General features: G+C 41.5%; 1 long non-coding RNA gene across 5 annotated transcripts in view; it reads right to left on the reverse strand.

The window, feature by feature from the left end:
• Window positions 1-7,702, reverse strand: part of LOC122232947 — a 29,131-nt gene extending 21,429 nt beyond the window's left edge. For 3 of the 5 annotated variants that reach the window (XR_006210337.1, XR_006210338.1, XR_006210336.1), the window contains exons 1-5: window positions 7,575-7,702; window positions 7,406-7,471; window positions 6,962-7,114; window positions 5,074-5,163; window positions 2,454-2,516 (exon numbers count right to left, since the gene is read on the reverse strand). This is a non-coding gene — a long non-coding RNA (uncharacterized LOC122232947). The other 2 variants (XR_006210339.1, XR_006210340.1) reach the window with 2 other exon arrangements.
• Between the last annotated feature and the right edge of the window lie 5,906 nt (window positions 7,703-13,608).

A 13,608-nucleotide genomic window follows, 5' to 3' on the forward strand; every position in this document is an offset into this window, starting at 1 on the left:
AAGGGTTTTTGGACGATGTGATATTTAAGCACAAATCTAAAGAATAAAAGAGGTTGTACAGGTGAAAAGTAGAACAGAGGATGCTCTTGGAAGAGGAAATTGTATGTGGAAAGATTCTGAGGCATCACAGAACACAGGGAAGCACAGGTGAACACTGGGTCTGGGGCACAAATGAACAAGGGTAGGACCAGTGAAGGGGGAGGTGTGAGAATATAGAGGAGTCGTTTGAAGAACCTTGAAAGCCATGCGGTGGCTCTTCCCGTCTTTGCCCCAGGACTTTGCCTGTGACAATTGCACCTCTGGAAGAGCAGTGTGACACCACTTATCCCCATAAGCCTGGCCTAATCTTTGGGATTTGTGGAAACAATATAAAAGGAATAGTGCAGGTGAGGTCAGAGGACGGGGTATGTACCTGGCCACTCAGAAGTCATTGAGTGGAGGGACATAGCTTGCGACTGAGTCATGTCTTGTATCTTAGAGCTAGAGCAAGTTGGAAACCCAGGTAGGACTAGCTTCAGCTAATGGAAATAGATTGCAAGTAACAATAGGTGAAGCACAATAGAAGTGTATTTTCCTCTCCTGTGGCAGTAGTCTGCTTAGGGGTGGTCTAGGGCTGGTGTGGCAGCTCTGCGATGTCATCTACCTCCTTTGCTTCTGAAGCGCCCCTTCCAACATATGGTTTCCATACTGTGGCTACCGAAGCTAGAGCCGTCACGTCCGCTTTCTTGTGTAACTGTGAGCGGAGCAACTGACAGTCCCTTCCACAAGGGCCAATGCTTCTTCCTGTTTCTCCCCAGGTCAGTCAAGTTCTTGGATTTTGGAGCAGTTTCTGTGTGCTTCTTATTGGACTTCTCAGCCTTGCTCTATGGCACTATGGAAATTTCTATCACTACCACCTTCATTAAGTAACTATTGTGGGCTTAGCAGTTGCCTACTATTTTTCCAAATGCTATTATAGGTTTTGATCTTTTAAAAAATTATTTTTTAGCTTTTAATGTTTAAGTAATTTTAGACTTCAAAAAAGTTGGTAAAAATATTACAAAGAGTTCGCATATTCTTTTCTCCCAGCTTCCTAAAATGTCGATGTCCCGCATAACCATAGTATAATGATTCAAATCAAGAACTCAAATTGGCAGAATACTATTAATATCTCTATACACCATATTCAAATGTCAGATTCCCACTGAGGTTCCTCTTGGTTCAGGATCCAGCCCAGACTGCACAATGCATTTGGTTGTCATGTTCCCTCAGTCTCCTCCAACATCACTTTTGTGCTTTCTAAATGCACGGCATCAGAAGACATATGATAATCTATATTTAACTTTGATCTTTTGGCTAAGGTAGTCTCCCAAATGTCTCCATATAAAGTCACTATTTTCCCTCTGCAATTATTAAGTATCTTCTGGGGAGATAAACTGACCCATGCAAATATCCTCTTTCTCATCACATTCACCTCCCCCCCTCCCCCGATTTTAGCCCTTACTGATGACTTTGGCCTAAAGCTATTACCACCGTGTATTTGTCAAAGGGTCATTTTTGTTTTTAACTTTACAAGTTCCATATGGGTACGCAATCTGCAGTGGGACTTGAGCAAGTCAAGGAGTTAATTCTCCTCAAGCCATTAAACCCTTAGGTGGTGTTGGATGCTTTGCCCACTATAGATCACTCCCTGGCTGTCGTATGAAAGCCAGTCACTGGACACAGTACCTAGTAGTCCAGGTAGTCACTCCCTGCTTATCTCTGATCTTCTGTTTGTTGGTTTGCTTGTTTGTTTTTCCTTCTCTTCCTCTTTTGATTCTAGAATCCAACCTTTATTACTAGAGTAAATCTGTATCTGAAGTCCCAGGCTTCCCATCGTTTTGGCTCAGTACTCCATTGTCTCTCTTTGGTTTGTTAAACTTGACCTCCTTCTTAACTTTCAACTCTGTTCAGTCCTCTGAATTTGGAGTCCAAATTCACCATCATAGCCTTCACCACGCATTCCTTCTTCTCAGTCCAGCTCTGTGAATCCCCACACATTTGCTGAGGCGTTTCCTAATGCTTTGCCTCCGGGGGAGTAACAGCCTACATTGGACAGATTGTTTAACTGCTTGGGAATTTACTGGACATAGTCAAATTGGATAAGTAACAATTGTGTCGTTAAAAAACTATGCTATAGTTCACTGATTATCATCAAGAGGAATAATAGGGAGTTAGGGTAGTAGAGGCAAGTCCCACTAAAAATCTCCTTGGAGAGTTGGGCATAATATTTTTATGTTTATCAAAAGTTCATGAATTAAAAAAAAAGAGTTGAGAAGCAGTGTCTTAGCACAGACTAAGCTATTTTCAAAATTTGGATATGAGTATAAATGAGAAATAGGATTGGTGTTAGGGAGTCAAGCTAGTCTCAGCAGCTGCATAGAGGAAAGGAAGGAAAATGACAACAACAGTACTTTTAAAAACTGAGCACTTACTATGCACCAGGCACCATGCTGGCTTCTTCGCAAACACTAACTCCTTTAATTTCCACAACAGCCCTGTGAATTAACAACAGTTAATGTCCCCATTTTAGATTGATGGTTTAGAGTGGTGACGTAAGCAAGAAGCACTCAGGCAGTCAGTGGAAGACGCAATACACTGTCCCAGACCTTGTGCTCAGAGCCCACGTCTGGATCATTACCAACCATGCCAGGCCGGGTGTGAAATCAGAGATAGGTTTGGGCTGACACTTGGGCTGCCTGCCTGGCATGTACCATGTTGAGAAATGTAAGCAATGGGCTTCCTTTGTCAGCGCTGCTGGGCTGGAATTGATGAAGACCGAGTGCTGACGATCCAAGTTCATGGTGGTTACAAGGGTGTTCCTACTGATCACCCGAACTCATGCATCTGTCGTAGAATCGCTTCTCCACATGAACACTGTTCTTCCACCATGGGCACTCTCTGTCTTCCTGCCAATAACCCACCTTGGCTCCCATGGCGATGGAGGTATCACAGGGATGCCACGTAGCTTCCTTCTCATCCCATGAGTAAGTCTACCTTTACGATCCTGGTCACTCACACACAGATTCACTCAGGACATGAAGCACAAGGAGTACCTTACAGAGTGAGGGGGGATCACCCCACGTTAGCGAAGGCAAGGAAAGGACAAAAAAGGCTACAGCTACCAAGGGGAAGAGAGTAGAGGAAGGACCAAGGCTGATAATCAGTACCAACATGGTCATACTTTTTCTTAAAATGTTGAAATATTTCCAACTGGTTGGCAAACGGTCACTGCTTCAAGCCCAGCCCCTTCACAACGCCCCCGTCAATCCCACCACCTCCTCTTTCCAGCAAAAGAAAGTTAATGTCTGTTTAGGGTTTTCTTTGTTTTGTGTGTGTGTGTGTGTGTGGTTTTTTTTTTGTTTTGTATTTTTAGAGAGAGAGAGAGAGTGTGTGAGTAGGGGAAAAAGAAGGGGGCAGAGGGAGAGAGGGAGAGAGAATCTTAAGCAGGCTCCAAACTCAGCCCAGAGCCCACCGCGGGGCTCAATCTCAAGACTCAAGGATCATGACGAGCCAAAATCAAGAATCAGACACTCAACTCACTGAGCCACCCAGGCACCCGAATGTCTATTTGGTTTTAATGATTTGTATCTATACCCTAGGCAGTGGATAAATTTTTTAAATATTAGCCCTTAAAAGAACTAATAGTGAAAATGTGGCATAAGTACAGATCTATGTTTCACTGTTTTACTCCAGAGAAGAATTTCCATGAGGCACTATCTCTCTCTCTATGGAAATACTGTTTTGGTATCTTTTATCATTTAGGTCTGATACTGAAGATTCTGCTTTCTCTTTCCCTCCTTGGCCGAAACACCCAACAGAGAGAACTGTCAATGCAAATTCCCCTTAGCCATTCAACAGGGCTTTCTCTTTAGGAACTTCATCCTCTCAGGATGAGAAGCACTGAAGAGCCCAAGACCTCTTCTCCAGAGTGGCATTACAATGTCCCAGGAGTGGGTGGCTGGGTGGCTCAGTTGGTTAAGCATCAGACTTCGGCTCAGGTCATGATCTCATGGCTCTGGGTTCGAGCCTCTAGTCGGGTTCTGTGCTGACAGCTTGGAGCCTGCTTCGGGTTCTGTCTTGGTCTCTCTCTCTCTCTCTCTCTCTGTCCCTCCCTTGCCTGTGTGTTCTCTCTCTCTCTCTCTCTCTAATATAAAAACAAACATAAAAAATAATTTTAAAAAAAGATCTAGAATGTCTTGGTATTTATCCAATGGAAGAGGAGGAAGAGGCTTATAAGTTCTTAGTTCCTGTGTGGCTCCTTTTCTGATATTAACAGCTTGTGTATAAAAAGCACGGTTTGCCACCAAACTGATTGAAAAGGCATTCCAATGCATCTTGCAAAGGAGATTAAATGATAGGCTCAAAACTCAGACCACTACTTCTCTAAAGTCCCTTCATCCAATCCCCAATGTCTTTGTGCCCTAGAGCTGCTCTCCTGTGACAAACTCCACCAGCCCCTGAAACCCCTCAAACCCCCTACTTTCTCTTCTCATTCCATGGCCTTATTTTGTAGTGCCCCTCCCCCCTCTTAGTTCCCCCTTTGTCTCAGGTCTACTTTCTCCTCATTTCTCCCTTTTTTTGGCCATTCATCATCAAAAAAGATTCACAAGTTGTGTGATAGAGGCACTGTATTACAATGAAGAACACACACATGCACAGAAATCATGCTCTGTCTGGTTTCACAGAAAGGGACATACCAACAGAGTCGGTCCTTATGGGTCCCTGTTGCTTTGAGAAGATTCAGGAAGCTTTCTTAAAAGTCAAAACTTCTAAAATGTCTGTTTTTATGCATTGAAGAAGCTTCAAGTTGAGTGTCCTGAATTATTATTGCCTAGAAAATGTCGGTGGTGTGTAGTTACTAGGAGGGGCAATGGATAAGGGAGGAGGCACAGCTGGTGTCATTAAGTAAGTCATCCAAGCAAACGTACTTCCTGTGAGTAACACAAATTAACTAGTGTTGGGTAGGGAATTAAGGTGATAAGGAAATGGTCTTAGAGCCTCAGACCCAACCTACAACTTTTGCAGTCTGTGCCCTTCGCTTGGGTGACTTACCATTCTAGTTTCAGCAACACCTGGATCCTTGCTCACGGTCTCTTTCTTGTACCTGTCTTCTGTTTGAATTTTCCATACAATATTTTAACTCTTAAATGAAATTTTAAAAAGAAACGAAAAGAGAAAAGAAAAGAAAACAAAAGAAAAGAAAAGAAAAGAAAAGAAAAGAAAAGAAAAGAAGAGAAAAGAAAAAGGAAAAAATCACCTGTAATCTTAGCTCACTAAAAGAACTGTGTTAACTTTTCAGGGTCCTTAACTTTTTATGGACAGACACTAAGATTTTTTAGTATTTGTCAACAATCATATAAACAATTGCAGCCATAGGCTTCCAATATTATCTCAAATATTTTTCATGGTATTACATTGTCTTGCAAATTATCATATTAATAACTATGACATTGTGCTACTATGTCCCAATTTCCTTAACCATCTCCCTATTGTTGGATATTTGGTTTGTTTTCATTATTTTACAGTAGCAGATAGTCTTGCAATTAATACTTACATGGACCTAGATTTTTCTCCTTTCTACGATTTCCTAAGGATAAATTTCTAGACACTAGAATACTGGTCTAAATTATATGAATGTGCTCACAGCCACTTAACTTTCCACTAGGTGCCAATTTATACCATTTGCTTTATTATACGTATGCATTCTACTTGTATATGTTACCAAATCTTCTATTGCATGTCTATTTTAATCTTACTTTTGCTTTAAAAAATTTTACATTTTTATTTAATTGAATCTGTTACTTTTTTCTCTCAATGCTTCATATATATCATCACTTCAAGCTCTAACAAGTTCTGCCTCTTTGGTAACTCATCTATGTGTTCCCTAATATTTTGTTCTTTGATGTATCCAGAGATTATTTAAACATGGTTATATTTTAGGGTTTTTCTTCCAAAACACTGTCTAATTTTAACCTAATATTATTGAGTTTTTTGCTATTTCCCACTCATTATCCAACATGGTTTTAATCCCACACTAACCCAGCTAAATTTCTAGGCTTTCTATACTTTTCCACTCCTAAGTTTTCCTTTTCTCATCCATATTTCCTTGCGTTAAACATGAAATGTTATAGTATGTTTTGATATCTGGCATAGGTGCTTATTTCTCGTTATATTTTTTCGTGAAATATTCACTCCCATGCCACTTAGGCAATTTCTTCTTTTCATCACACCCTAAGCAAGACCAGCACTGTGATTATCCCACCACTGAAATAAACGCAAATCCCATTCTTTCTCTTTACCCTCTTTTTTTATTCCAAGTAGCACTGATCTTTGTATCATTGGGAGTACTTATCCTAGTTTCTCAGTCATCTTGGCTGCGCAAAATGATTGGTCATTTTATAATAGTACCATCAACTTTTCGTTTTTCTTACTCGCTTGTCTTTCCACTAACGCCCGTGCTGCCAACTCAACTCTAGTGGAACCAGTCTGTCCTCAGTTTCTCCTCCTCTGCTGCCTGCTGCAGCTAGGTTGAAATCAAGTGACTGCTGATTGACACGACAAATTGGTGTTGAGTGTTTGGGATTTGTGTAGGGGTGATAGCAGATTGGAGTTGGCAGATGTAGGTGAAGCTTTGACAAAGAAAATATGATGCATTCTCACATCTACAACTTTCTTTTAGTCAGTGTTAAAAATTCTAGACCCAATTATCAGAGGCATGTCAGTCACCAACTAGGAAATTGCAGGCCTTGGGAACAGGGCATGTAAGAACAAATTTGCTTTTTGAAAGTAAAATTAGTTAACATAGGAAACAGGAAACTACAGAAGGAAAAAGAGAGAGGGGGAGGGAGAAAGAATGGGGCAGAGACAGAAAGAGAGAGAGACTTGAGGATTCTTATCCCCCCCCCCCCCCCAAAAGAAACCAATCTGCTAGAGTTCTTACATTTTCTTTTTCAAGCTTGGCAGAAATCCTTCACAGAAGTAATGACCTGAACTTGCAGAAGAGGGAGCTACAGCTCAGAGAAGTTAAACAAACTCAAGAGAATGTTACCAGTGGTGGAAGCGGGATCCCAGCCCAGATCTGTGCAGCCTGTAGCTGTGGAAATTTAGATCTTGTTGAATGAATGTCTGCTGGTTCCAGTTCCTCGTGCCTGATGTCCAAACCCATGAATCTACCTACCTACCACCCCCACCAGCCTGTGAGTGTCATATAGGCACCTCAAACTTTATAGACGTGCCCCGGACTTCTCCTTCTGGTCCAGGGTCTGCTCTCTCAGTGAATGTTCCACCATCCACCCAAATGTTAGGATCCTGGACCTCAGTTCTTCCTCCCAGGGGCCCCACTGCTGCCATCATGGCCATCTGGACTCTCCATCTCTCCTCTTACCTTCCTCCTGTCCGTTCTCTTCAAAAAGCTCATTTTATCTGCTGTTTAAAATAACGGAATGGCTTTCTATTTGAGAGGGAAAAGATGGCATAAAGTTAAAAATCCTTCCACGGCCTACACATCCCAGCATGATCTGGCCCCTCACCGTCCCTGCAGCCCCATCTCTCACGTTCCTGGCTCTGCACACATGTCCATCACAGACGGCCTTTTCACACTACCTCAAATCTGCCCTATTCCTTCCAGCCTCAGATTCAGGGCATTTGAATAATTAAAGACCAACCCCCCACCCCCACCCCGTTTTGGTTTTCCCCAGGTACTTAGCGTCTTCTCACCTATTTTAGAACTCATTTATGACATCATTGCTAATTGTCTCTCTCCCTAATCTAGAATATAATAGCTCCACTGAGCAGAGGCTAACACCCATTTCATTGGCTGTTACCCAAAGCAATGTCTGGTACATACCACTTAACACATTGCTGTTGAATAAATTGTTTCATCCACTTTTATGTGTGGCATTTACATGAATAAAGTACCTAGCCACTAGATTTCTGGACACCACGTATCCACGTACCTACAAGAGAACGGGCATATGTTGGGTGATAGAATCAAGGTCAGCAGCTATCAGACTAATAAGCAGTGCAGTTTAATAAGGACTGAATAAAAAGCCTGCCTTTGGGTGCAAAAAGTAGGGGAAAATCAAGATTATAGGGTGAAATGACATGATAGAAGGGATTATGAAAAATAGGATTTGTTTGAAGGTTGCTGTTGTCGCTGTTCCTATTTTGTGTTTGTTAACATCCAGCTTTGGTGTGGTACATTTGTTAAAAATCAATGAACACAGTGTTGATACATTATTATTTTTTTATTTTTAATCTTTGTTTATTTTGAAAGAGAGAAAGAGAGATAGTACTAGTGGAGGAGGGGAAGAGAGAGGGGGAGACAGGTGATCCCAAGCAGGTTCCATGCTGTGAGCACAGAGCCCGATGGGTGGTTCGAACCCATGAACTGTGAGATCATGACCTAAGTTGAGATCAAAAGTCAGCTGCTTAACCGACTAAGCCACCCAGGTGCCCCAATACATTATTATTAATTGACATCTGTACTTTACATTAGGGTTCACTCTGTGTTGCACAGTTTTTTTCGGTTTTGACAACGCACAATGCATGTGCCCACCATCATAGTATCATACAGAATAGTTTCACTGCCCTGAAAACTCCCTGTGCTTCACCTATTCTACCCTCCTCCCTCCCCCCAGCTCCTGGCAATCACTGATCTTTTTACTGTTTCTATAGTTTTTTCCAAAATGGCATGTAGTTAGAATCATATAGTATGGAGTCTTTTCAAATCGGTGGCTTTTCCTCTTAATTGAGACATAAGTGACATATAACCTTGTATTTGTTTTATATGTACAATACAGTTATTTGATATATGTGAAATGATCACCAAAATAAGTTTAGTTAACATCCATCATCACTTATAGTTACACTTTTTTTTTTCTTGTGATGAGAACTTTAATATCTCTCAGCAACTTTCAAGTATACAACACAGTGTTGTTAACTATATAGTCAGCATGCTGTACATGACATCCCCAGGACTACTGTTCTTTTTGGCTACATTCACCCATTTTTGCCTATTCCCCAGCCCCTGCTTCTGGTAACCACCCAAATTGGCTTCTTTTATATAATAATGTGCACTTAAGATTTCTCCATATTTTTTTGTAGCTTGATAGCTCTTTTATTATTATTATTATTATTATTATTACTGAATAAATTTCCATTGTATTGAAAGTACTACCATTTGTTTATCCATTTACCTACTGAAGGGCATCTTGGTTCCTTCCAATTTGGGACCGTTAAGAATTAGGTTTATTTTTGGTTAATAAAAAACGCGTGAGGATCAATCACACGGCTGTTAATACAGCTCTGTAAGTGCTAGCCCATCATAGACTACCAGTAGACATGCCTGCACACAGAGGTTCTGCTCTTCTCTACAGAATTCAGCCCTGCTATTTGATGCTTTCCATCATTGTTTATCAAGGAATGAATGTGTTAAATCCTGAGCCCAATATTTCTTGATAAACTAGCACATTCAGGGAAAAAGCAGTGAAGACAATTGAAGGATTCAAAGTCCTTTGAGGAAACACTGAGGGTACTGAGGATATTTTCACTGAACAAGAGAGAACTCAGAGACGCTGACAAGCATCCTCAGTAATGCCAAAGGCAGTCATAGGGAAGAGTGGGTAATCTTGTTGTGTAGGACCAAGAGAAATAGACCTAGGAGCAAAGGGTAAAGTTAGCATTGGGATGGGTTCCAGGGTTTGAGAGAATGCTGAGTATTCCCACCCATTTTATTGTAGACCTCCCCTAGCTCTTACCATCAAGGAGCAAGGAGAGTGGCCACCTGACAATCTAGTCTCAAAGTATCCCATCCCTGATAAATCCTTAACTATACTTCACATGAAATTTATTCCAAAACTAGTTAATCAAGAAATCTTCTGACCAGACACTTTCTGAAACAATCTTGAAATGGAGTCCAATAACCTGTATATTCTATATCCCGAATGTTACAAGATAGCCTTGAAAGTGATTGAAGTTAATTTTTTTTTAAATTGATGTTTTAAAACCCTTAAACAAGAACATCCACTATCCCATGGGTTACTATCTTACCTGTGAGAAGGCAGACATTGCTTTTCTCTGGTGCTTACCTGTTTTGCTCTTCAGTGCATTGTCTGTGCCCTTTCAACCTTGGTTCAAACCTCTTCCTATGGCTTTCATCTGAAGCAGCACCCTTGGGTGGCCTTCAGTGCTTTTTATTAAGTGATAAGAGAACCCAGGTACTTTCACTTAGGAGGCCAAAGGTCTCACACAGCAGTGCTCTCATGGCCAAGTGAGTCACTTCTTCAAGTTGACTTTGGTGCCAAGTTGACTCTTGGCCTGGGGCCCAGTGGTTATAACTCCTGACAAAGATTCCCAGTTCTTTTTAGAGACTAAGTTGCTCAGGGCCTTAATTTTATGCCTGAATCTTTCTTCATTTTCAGAGACCCAAGTTATGTGGTATTTTTCCTAATTGATATTCTTTTTTTTAATGCATATATTTAAATTTTTTTATTTTAGAGAGTGCATGAGCAGTGGGGATGGAGGTATAGAGAGAAAGAGAGAGAGGGAGAGAGAGAAACTTGAGCAGGCTGCATGCCCAGCCCAGAGCCCGATAAAGGATTCGATCTCACCACCCTGAGATCATGACCTGAGCTGAAATCACGAGTCAGATGCTCAACCAACTGAGCCACCCAGGAGCCCCTCCCTAACTAACATTCTTAAACTTGTCTTAGTTTATTGCCTCCCTCTCTCTTTCTCTATTATGTTTATAGAAATAAACATCCAAGCACTAAAAAAAAAAAAAAAAAAAAAAAAGACCCAAAAGTCCTGGGGATGAATGTTCTCATTTGAAGATGCTGGTGCCCAGTCTTCATTTTCTGATGCCCAGTATAATCTCATTGTGGCCGACATTGGGCTCTGGATAAGGAAATGGTTTTCCATTTCCATATTTAAGAGCAGCGCCCTCGGGACATGCCTCAACTCTATGAACCCTGCCTGGGCTCCTTGTATGAGAGTCGTAAAAGCAATTTTGACTCAAACTTATATTTCTTTTGGCTTTACGGGAGAACTATATAAACTTTAATTTGGCTGTGCAGGTCGGGAAAGTAAATGTCATTGCAAGCCCCCAGTTTAGATCAGACTTCACATTTGACACCGTCTGGCAGAGTGAAGTCCATAGAAATAAGAGGCCATGCTTATAGTACGATCAGTTTAATTAGGTTCTACATACTAATAAAGTATCAAACGCTGGCAGTCGCTATCTTCTGACTTACATCCCGTTAACATGAATGCATTACAGTGTTACTCTCCGGTTTTATGTTAAAACATTATTACATCATCCCACACTCCAAAATCCTTTATTTGTGCAGTCTGTTGCCAAAATAATCAAGAGAGAGGAGCAGACTGTAAACACAATGCTGGCCTTTGTGTTAAAATGGGATCATTGGCCATTTTAATCCAGCACCATTCCTGTATTTTCTTGAATCACCCTAAATGGTAGATTAGGGAGCCTGAGAAAAGGTTCCTGTGGTAAGGAACTGGAAGAGACAGGAAATTCTAGAATTTGTCCTGAATGTGACAAGTCAAATCACACATTGTGTAGGGAAGAAGTGAGGGCAGAGGAGAGGTGCTGGATTAATTCAGTTTTATAAGTATTATCTGGCCACAATTACAGAAATTATGCGGAATTCCGGGACACAGTTGAGAAGTTAAGAGGCTAGGCCTGCCGGGGAGCTTAGGGACTCCTTCTGGAGCCCAGCACACAGACATCCCACCACAAGGCATTTAAATGCCATGACACCTGCAGGGGCACAGAAGTGCTCTGTGAGCAGAGAGGAAGGAGCTCTTCATGTGTCTGGTGGCCCTGGGGTGCGTTTCCTGGGAAAAGTCGCACTCACGGTTGTGGGAGATCCTTCCAACCTCAGCAAAGAAGATATAGATTTAAGAGGTAATGATGTTGGCAGGAGGGAATCCAACACTTAGAGCACTGTCAACAAAATTCCCAGAGGCAGTGGCTTCAGAGTCATCTTTGAGACTGATCCTCCCCCCGCCCCCGCACGTACGAAGACGCTACATTTTGTAAACTACGTCTGGATTTCAAGACCTTTGAAAAGACCCCGTCTTAAGCACCTATGTTTGTATTCACAGGCCACCTGTTGGGCACCTAGTGATGCCTCGCCTCTGCATTCAAGGAACCAGAGTTGGTGCTTTGCTGATGAAGATGCTTTACTCTGTGAGTAGCTTCTTCACAACTTGGGAAGGTGTTTGTTACCACTGAAAGCTACATTAATAAAAACCCAATTAAAAAAGGATTAAGGGCACTTTAATACCAGAGGAACCCAAGAGATTAACTCCTCTGGCTTCTTTTCCTCCTCAGGCCGACTCTCCCCTTCTCCAAACCATGGCAGGAACATGTGCATTTTCGTCTTGAAGATATTCTAAGCCAAGAAGGCAAGGCTCCTATATTTCTTCAGATGCTTTTATTAAATGAAACATTTTCTGTTGTATTTGAAGCCACTTGTTCTGCTTCAGTTTTCTCTAAACGCTGAGGAATATTGATTAGGATTTCTCTGAGAAACGTATTTGTCCATTTGTCAATGGACTCTTGTGTGTGTTTTGTGGATAAAGACTAGAGTAGCTACAATAATCATCTTGTCAACACTCTGTCATAGGGGTAAATCATGTTTCCCAACAGCAGTGCACACAAGAGGTCAGGGTGTGACTGACTCTGGCCTCTATGCCTATTCTTCAGACTCATTTAGCCAACCCAACTCCACCTTGCATTCATATTTCTGAGATTTTTACTGTGAAGGACATGTCCCCTGCACATGCCCTTCACAAACGTTATAGTGTACTTTCTAATACTGTAATTATCATTTTCCACATTCATGGAAACATTGATTTATATCTTTAAAGCAGTAGCACACCTAATTCTTGGATGTTTCTTTTGAAAATGTAAGTTGGTTTTATTAATCGATCTGCAAATGTGTTTGGAGATTCTGCTATATACAAGGCTTCATGTTTTTGAAATAACAAAATATTGAAAAATGTTTGAGAATAGTGAAAAAGTTGTGATGTAAAAATCCACTGTTTAAGGTCAATGCTTGGATGATCTTGGGAAAGACATGGTTAAAAAATAATGCCCAGGGCTACTTCTGTGGAGCTCTTTACCAGAGATGCGAGGTTATGTACTGGTGTAACTCAAAGCTCCCCAGGGCACTGAGAAAGCAGAGGGTGTATTTTCAGCTCTGTCTCCAAGCAGAAAATTACTTTTCATACCAGTATTGGATTAAGTAGCTTATGGTGCCATCCCTTTGGGACACTAAACCATTAGTGAGAAATAACACATCATTGGAAAGCAGGCAAAATGTTTGTTTAGTGTGATTATCAGAAACCTTTTAGGATAGTTCTCATGTGTTTGGAAGGACTTGGAATCTTAATGAGGGACGTGCTCGAGTACCAGCAGGTCACTAATCTGCCTCTGGAGAGGCAGGTTTGGTCCCCCGGGGGAGGCAGGGAGGGGATGGGGTTCAACCCGTGCCCATTCTTCCCCAAGCAGCACTTAGCCTCCTCCCCTAGAAGAGCACTGGACAAAGACAATACTCATTT

This window comes from Panthera tigris, chromosome A2 (genome assembly GCF_018350195.1).
Source record: "Panthera tigris isolate Pti1 chromosome A2, P.tigris_Pti1_mat1.1, whole genome shotgun sequence".
Taxonomy (NCBI): domain Eukaryota; kingdom Metazoa; phylum Chordata; class Mammalia; order Carnivora; family Felidae; genus Panthera; species Panthera tigris.